Source organism: Lepidochelys olivacea (assembly GCF_965140295.1).
Source record: "Lepidochelys olivacea isolate rLepOli2 genome assembly, chromosome: 22".
NCBI classification, from domain to species: Eukaryota; Metazoa; Chordata; order Testudines; family Cheloniidae; genus Lepidochelys; species Lepidochelys olivacea.
In genome coordinates, this window is record NC_140432.1 from 20131253 (window position 1) to 20139861 (window position 8609).

The following is an 8609-nucleotide window of genomic DNA, read 5'->3' on the forward strand; positions in this document are numbered from 1 at the left end:
GAACACAATCTAAAGGTGGAAATTGAAGCTGAACAAATTCAGAGTGTAAATAAGGTGCACATTTTTAACAATGAGACTAATTAACCATTGGTACAATTAACGAAGGGTCATGGAGGCTCCATCCCTGGCAATCTTTAAATCAAGATTGGGTGTTTTTCTGAAAGGTATTCTCTAGTTCAAACAGGACTTAATTCAGAGAAGTTCTATGGCCTGGGTTATGCAGGAGGTCAGACTAGGTCACAGAGTTTCAGGTCAGAAGGGACCCCCAGATCGTAACTCTGACTTCCTGTAGATCACCGGGCACCAATAAGTCACACAACAACCCCAGTAATCAGAATTAAACAGAAGTATTACAGCCCTCAGGAGACTAGACTCTTGGGTGCTACTGGCAGAGAGTTGTCCCCTCTGGCCTTCGAACCAAGAAGTTTTTCATAGATTATATTGCTAGTTCTGCTGTGAATCCCTGTGTAATCTTGGGCAAATCACTCTGCATTTCAGTGCAATCACCTATAAACTGCTGTAATAATACACAAGGATGTTGTGAGACTTGTCAGTCAAGTGCTTTCAAATCTTCAGATGAAAGGTTGTGTAGAAATAAAATTCCTGATAGCATTGGCACGTTGTCTGCCAGGCTTCTCACATTTGTCCAGCAGTGTGTAAACCAGAGGTTAATAACAGACGCTGACACTTCAGTTTTGGTCTAGAAGTTGGCATCAGGCTTTGCATATGGGACTGCAGGTGCCCAATTGGGAGACTTGAGAGTAGAACCCCCATGGTATCATATATTGGTCCTAAAGCCCTTTTTTTAAAAGACAATGTTGACAAACTCCCCCTTGGCTTCCCCAACCCATCTGGCTCTGTGCAGCACTTCGTGTTGCAGGGAGCTCTAGCAGGAGGCTTGCTTTTAAATAGCATGTGGCAAGGCATCACATTTCTCTCCTAAATGGAGCAAAATGGAAAAGACCTTTGAGTTCCCGCCTTGTGATCCAAGGGCGCAGTAGCATAGCGAGCGTCTCTTGTCTCCTTATCCTGCAGCTGTCTCTCCCGAGCAAATGTTGACTCTTCTTCCCCCCGCACTCACCATTTGCTATCTGTTGGGGGGGGGGGGGGTCAAGGTGCCCTTTTAACATAAACAGGGAATCTGACTCGGAACAGCATGAGCTCATAGGTATAAAGGGAGGTACTGTTGCTTCTGAGTCTTTTCCTAATAATTCCATGTCAGAGATGGCTGCCAAGCACTGTGGATAAATCAATGATTTGTTGTTTGTTTCTGGAGCCTTGGTGACTAAGGAGACTCTGTAAATATAAATTAATGGAGATCGTAGAGGTCTCCACACAGAGACCCTGAAAGAGAGTGGAAATGGGGCAAGGCACTTCCTAGGCAGTTACATGCTTGGGTACCCCCTCCGTTCTGTTTGTGTCACTGCACTGTTATCGGGTCTGGAGAAAGGAGTGAAGGAAGGGCTTTGAAAGGGGCCAGTAGTGCCCTCTAGTGTTACTCTGTTTTGTTACTTTCCTCTCTGTAAACCTTGCCGTTTGCTCCCACATCCCCAGCACTGTGCAGGAGTGACTGGGCATGAGGGTGGCAGGGGAGGAGGAGCTGTCATCCGTGTTCCAGTTCGTGTGGGAGCTGGATGGTAAACACAGAATGTCGTTCAGGAACATGTGGCAGATTTATTGCTTCTCTTCGGAAGTGGCCTCCCACTAACCACCAACATCTTAGCTGTAACTCTCACGGCACCACTTACAGTCCAGTTATTGCTTAGTCTGGCTGGGAACAGAGCTGCCGCCGCCCTTGGTAAGAGCCGTTACCTTTGGCATCGCACTATATAGTATGGGTGAGACCGGAGGGGGAAGCCTGTATCTTCCGCGGGGAGTGGAGCCTGTCTGAATGCCAGAAATAAGCCAAGCATAGAATCAGAGAAGTGTAGGACTGGAAGGAACCTCAGTAGGTAGCATGTTTGATTTGGGTTTCAGGAGTCTTCATTTCTTCATCAAACAGGAAAAAACCCACATCTAGGGTATGTGTTGTGGAGAGCATGGAACTGGAAGCCATGAACAACCTGAATCAGTAGATCCGCTCTCCCTGCAGGAGGATACAGAGGTATCTTATAGCAGGGATTCTCAACCTCTTTCTTTCTGAGCCCGTGCTATAAAAACTCCCTGGTCCACCTGTGCCACAAAGGCAGGGCCAGCGTTAGGGGGTAGCAAACAGAAGGTCCTGCAAAGTTGCTCAAGCTTTGGCTTCAGCCCCAAGTGGTGGGGCTTGGGGCCCCAGTCTTCAGCCCTGAATGGGGAGGGAGGCACTTCAGCTTTCTGCCCTGAGCCCTAGTAAGTCTATTGCCAGCCCTGCTAGGTGGACCCTCTAAAACCTACTCAAGGCCCCCCGGAGGCCCTAGACTCCTGCTTGAGAACTGCTACCTTGCAGGGAACCAATGATCATCTGGTTATAAGAACTGTTTTAATAACATCAAATTGCCATCAACTACAAACAGTCAGGTAAGAGCATAAGAATGGCCATACTGGATCAGACCAAAGGTCCATCGAGCCCTGTGTCCTGTCCTCTGACAGTGGCCAGTGCCAGGTGCCCCAAAGAGAGTGAACAGAACAGGGCAATTATCAAGTGATCCATCCCCTGTCGTGGAGTCACAGCTTCTGCAAGTCATCTAGTCTGTCCGCAGCAACTGGCCATGAGGTATGCTAACAGGAGGCCTCCTTTAACACTGCCTGATTCCACTATTATTTGTAACTGTCTGAATTAGGTACTGGTGAGAGGGGACTGATTAACTCTTTGTTTGTGTGGTGGATAATCAGCTGGACAGGGTATGGAGAGCATCCAGAGAGGTAGGTGACAGCTGCCTGTGAACCATCACCCTGTCTGCTTTGTTGGCTGGCTGGCACAGACCCTCCCACTCCTCTCAGCGTCTGGCTCCATGCAATGAGAAGTACCCAGCAAGTCCTTGAGCATGACAGGTGCAGTAGACAAGCAGTGACTGCTCTAGCCCAACAAAGCCTTTATCTGATTTACTTTATTGCCTTTGTTTTTCTCTCTGGTTTTCTGGATGGACTTTACCTCACCCTTGTGAGGTGGCAAAATTGTATTTACCTAGGGTGCCTAATTGCCCAAGGCCCTGGAGCAGAGAGGAAGTTTCACAGTTCAGACACAGAGCTCACAAACTGACTCTGGCAGTGCCTGCTACCATTCCAATTTCCGTATAGTTCCTGGTGCCCGGCTCTTATTTGCAGCAACATTTAGTATTTGTATCTTTGGTGCTGTACGACGTGTCCCCCCAAATCCCAGCTGTTCCCTGATAAGTGAGAGAGTGCAAAAGAAAGGGCACCCTAAAATATCCATGATCCTCAACCAGCAAGGTTGGGAACATAAGATTATAGGATAGATATTTGTGAAGTACGTGTGGATTCATGGATGTTTGCTCATTATTTACCCAGCTCTGAGTACAAACTGCTTGGGACATGAATGATTTCTGGTTGGTTGATTGGGTTTTTGGGTGTATATTTGGTTTGTGGGGGAGTCAGTGTTGTGAATGTCATTCTTGCAGTGGTGGAAAAGCTTTAATGACGAGGGAGGCCTTGTAGCTTTGCCCAGCAATTGCCAGGCTCTAGATTTGTCCAGTCTCCTCTGGAAGTTCATTCCACAGCTAGCTCCCCTCCCCTGAGAACACTTTGTCCCCAGCTCTCACAAACCTCCCCATGGGTTTCGTGATGACAGGAAAGAGGTGCTTTCACTGCAAGCTAAGAACTGGCGCTATCTGTCCCAGAGAGATGAGTGTAAATCAGACCCCTCTGTATATAAAAATGGAGAGAAACTAGGGGAGGAAAAATTCTGGGACGGATAAGATTTTGCATCCATCATTGCCTGGTTGTTCATTGCTTCTGTTTGCCCTTTTCATGCTGCTCTTACTTTGAGATTATGGGCCAAAACTGGCCCTGATGCAGGTAGGTGCATCTCCAGTGACTTCAGTGGAGTTTCCCCCAGTGATATCCCCCTGTTGCTTTGTCCAGTTAAACAGACATTTGTCAAGTAGTTTAGGCCTCAGATTCTACTTTTGCCAATGGCGTGTGGCTGCAGGGTGTAAATTTGGCCCAGGATGGCAGGTGACTTGGCTCGCATCAGTATTGGTGATGCTCCTGCACGTGGCTTCTCCTAGCATAGCCACTTTCACACTCTGCTCTCGCTGGGCCAAAGCAGATGTGGCTTATGCAAGAGCTGTGCAGTACCACCCTCTGCTGCTCCTGGCATGGGGGAGAGTGTATCTCCTCACCTCAGCCGTGGAAGCCACACATCCAAACCAGTGTTTCCCCAGGTGCAGTCCCTGAGCCAGGAAGGGTCTAGAGAGAACTAGCTGGCCCCCGGGTTCTCTGCCACCTCATTTCCAGCTGCTCAACTGCACTTTCGAGAAATAGCCCGAATGGGCTGACTTTCAGGACATGCGGTGAAAGCCATCAGTTTGACATGGCTTTTGGGGGGAGGCCTGAGAGCACAGGGTTATATTTGGCTGTATTTACTGGCTGGTGTGTTAACTTGTGTTGTGGTATAGAATCGTAGAAATGTGGGGCTGGAAGGGGCCTTGAGAGCTCATCTAGTCCAGCCCCTGCACTGAGACAGAATCAAGTAAACCTAGACCATCCCTGACAGCTGTTTGTCTGACCTGTTCTTAAAAACCTCCAGCGATGGGGATTCCACAACCTGCCTTGGGAGCCTGTTCCAGAGCTTAACTCCCCTTTAGAGTTAGACAGTTTTTCCGAATATAGATTCATAGATATTTAGGCCAGAAGGGACCATTATGATCATCTAGTCTGACCTCCTGCACAATGTAGGCCACAGAATTTCACCCACCACTCCTAAAAAAGACCTCACACCTATATCTGTGCTATTGAAGTCCTCAAATTGTAGTTTGAAGACCTCAAGGAGCAGAGAATCCTCCAGCAAGTGACCCGTGCCCCATGCTACAGAGGAAGGCGAAAAACCTCCAGGGCCTTCCAATCTGCCCTGGAGGAAAATTCCTTCCCGACCCCAAATATGGCGATCAGCTAAACCCTGAGCATATGGGCAAGATTCATCAGCCAGATACTACAGAAAATTCTTTCCCGGGTAACTTGGATCTTACCCCATCTAAAAACCCATCACAGGCCATTGGGCCTATTTACCATGAATATTTAATTACCAAAACCATGTTATCCCATCATACCATCTCCTCCATAAACTTATCGAGTTTAATCTTAAAGCAAGATAGATCTTTTGCCCCCACTACTTCCCTCGGAAGGCTATTCCAAAACTTCACTCCTCTGATGGTTAGAAACCTTCGTCTAATTTCTAATCTAAATTTCCTAGTGGCCAGTTTATATCCATTTGTTCTTGTGTCCACATTGGTACTGAGTTTAAATAATTCCTCTCCCTCTCTGGTATTTATCCCTCTGATATATTTATAGAGAGCAATCCTATCTCCCCTCAACCTTCTTTTCGTTAGGCTAAACAAGCCAAGCTCCCTGAGTCTCCTTTCATAAGACAAGTTTTCCATTCCTCGGATCATCCTAGTAGCCCTTCTCTGTACCTGTTCCAGTTTGAATTCATCCTTCTTAAACATGGGAGACCAGAACTGCACACAGTATTCCAGGTGAGGTCTCACCAGTGCCTTATATAACGGTACTAAAACCTCCTTATCCCTACTGGAAATACCTCTCCTGATGCATCCCAAGACGACATTAGCTTTTTTCACAGCCATATCACATTGGCAGCTCATAGTCATCCTATGATCAACCAATACTCCAAGGTCCTTTTCCTCCTCCGTTACTTCTAGTTGATGCGTCCCTAGCTTATAACTAAAATTCTTGTTATTAATCCCTAAATGCATGACCTTACACTTCTCACTATTAAATTTCATCCTATTCCTATTACTCCAGTTTACAAGGTCATCCAGATCCTCCTGTAGGGTATCCCGGTCCTTCTCTAAATTGGCAATACCTCCCAGCTTTGTATCATCTGCAAACTTTATTAGCACACTCCCACTTTTTGTGCCCAGGTCAGTAATAAAAAGATTAAATAAGATTGGTCCCAAAACTGATCACCTAGATTTTCCTTGTGTGTCTCCTATGTGGATTGTAAGGCCTGGGCTACACTCAAAACTTAGGTTGACCTAGCTACATCACTCAGCGGTGTCGAAAATCCCCATCGCTGAGTGCCAGGGCTATGCTGACCTAACGCCTGGTGCACATGGAGCCATTGCTCAGGGAGGTGGAGCACCTACAAGGGTAGTGAAAGCCCTTCTTGTCACTGTAGCCTGTCTCCATTACAGGGTGACTATGGTGCCATGGCTATATGCCATCATAGTGCCTGTGGTGCGGACATGGCCTGACTTTATAATAGTTCTTGTCAGGAGGCCTAGAGTTCTGCCTAGGTGGGGTGTGTGCATTTAAATCAGAAGAAATAAAATAAATACAGTGAGAATTTCCCTAATGTTCCTTTTCCATGCTAGCAATTGCTGCAGTTGCTGGAGGGATTTTGTGTCCAGATCACAAATGGGAAGGGAGAGTCTGTCCACCAGACAAACTGCTTCAGTGAGGTCTGTGCGACGAAAATGTTTCAGAAGCCTAGATCTAAACTGTCCTATGCTGGAACCTCAAGCACAAAGCAGTGAGCTGGGGCCCCTTTGAAACTGACTAGGCTAGTTCCACTCTCCAAAAGACCCAGGGTATAACTAGTGAAAAGTCGGTGAGATTTTAAACATTCGTCCCTTTTGATTTCCAGCTCTTCTCTATTTACTTCCAAGCAACGGCACTTTATTGATTGCTGCCTTCTCTATAGGTGACGGGGCAATCGCTGCAATGTCAGAACTGGCAGATATAATGAATGGCTCTCCATTCTGCTTGATGACCCCCTTCTTTCATTAGCATGAAGGGCAGGTGGTGATCTGGGGTTAGGAATACTCTAATTTAAAAAAAAATCATAAAACAAAGTACCACTGTTCTTTAGCAATATTGTATGGTGCTTTGTCCCAAGCCCTTCCTGTTTTAACTCTTACCAATGTATCACACCAGTGTACAATGATTAGCTGTGCTCATGTAGTTACAACAGTCGAGATGGGCTGTAAAGGCATGGTAAGCATTGAGAGGGAGTTCTCTCAGAGGCCAGAGTGTTCTTTGGTGTTTCTCCTTCTCTGCGAGTTCTTTGCAGCACAAGCTCTGGTCCCAGTTCAATTCCATCCATTGTTTTCTAATGTAGCTCCCACTGAATTGAAATATACAAAGTGAAAGAGAAATTAACAATAGCCCTTTAAGGCAAGATTGTCAAAGGACGGTACAAATATTCATTAGCCATGACAAGCTCATTGGGAGCAGGTCTAGTATTTGTGGTGAGGAGGGCGTAAAACCAAAATAACTCCAGCTGACCAAAGCCAGAGCCATGTTTCCCAGTTTCCCTGGAGTTCCCCTAGACTCCAAACAGAGATGAAAATGTGACCAGAAACACCACACAATGCTGGATGGGTCTGACTCCCGCAGCTCGCTCTGGGGCCCTGGATGGTTCACAGACAAAACCAAATTGAGACCATAGAGATGAGACTTGGTTTTCAGGTTGTTTTAGCTTTGGACAAATTTCCTCATTGGGTTCTGATTCTAAAAGGGGCTGAGAACCACCCAATCCCAGTGCAGAGAATCTGCCAGGCTTAGGCCCTTGTTTCATAAGCTGATGTGTTTCCAGTACAGGCTTAGAGGGAGTGGGTGTGGATTATGATTTACATAGGCAACAGCAAGTTTATTGAAGCAGCTCTCTGCCATGTGTCAGAATGTTCTGCAAACACACTGATTGAGGGCACTGCTGAGTTGCTGTTAGAATCTGTATTCACGTAGATGTCTAATATTCCATGCTCCAGAGAGGTGATGTGCTGTGAGGTTAGAGACGCGCAGTGTTACCGCACTGACTAAACACTCCTGCCTCTCTCCCTCTAATAGCAAACCGGCCAGGGAGGTTCACTGTGGAGAATTCAGCAAACAGAGGAGGTTTTGTTGCCTTTTTGAAGCCCTAGAGGGATCCATGAAGCCATCGTACACAGGTGGGAGTCGAATGCTCCCATCCACCCCACAGCACTTCGACCATGATGGTGCAGGATCCCTGTGTGCGATGGAATAGGAAGATAGTTAGTCATTGCACTAACCTGCAGCATGATCCTCTCTGAGTAATGGCTGTGGATGTGCACTGGACTGTGGGAGGGTGGGAAGATGAAATGGGGCAGAGACTCAATCCTCAGCTATTTGCAGCAGGGCTGAGCTATGGGAATTCCTCCCCATCACTGCACCTAAGTCCTTACCAATATTGGTTCATGGCTGTTTCTGGCTCCTAGCCCTGACTGTTTGGAGCCTGTATGTTTATGGCAACTTGAATAAAAGGATCCCAACGCACTTTATGAATGTTAGCTAGTTACACCTCCCCACAGCTCAGGAGGTGGAGAATGGGTATACAAGAGTCACTTGCCCCTTCCCAAAGGAGACAGTGTGCATGGAGCCAGTGTAGGGCGGGCCCTCGGTAGAGTGCTTTCACTGAAGACCGTGAAGTCCCTCCCGATTCGCACCAGGGTGAGAGGACAATGTGTGTA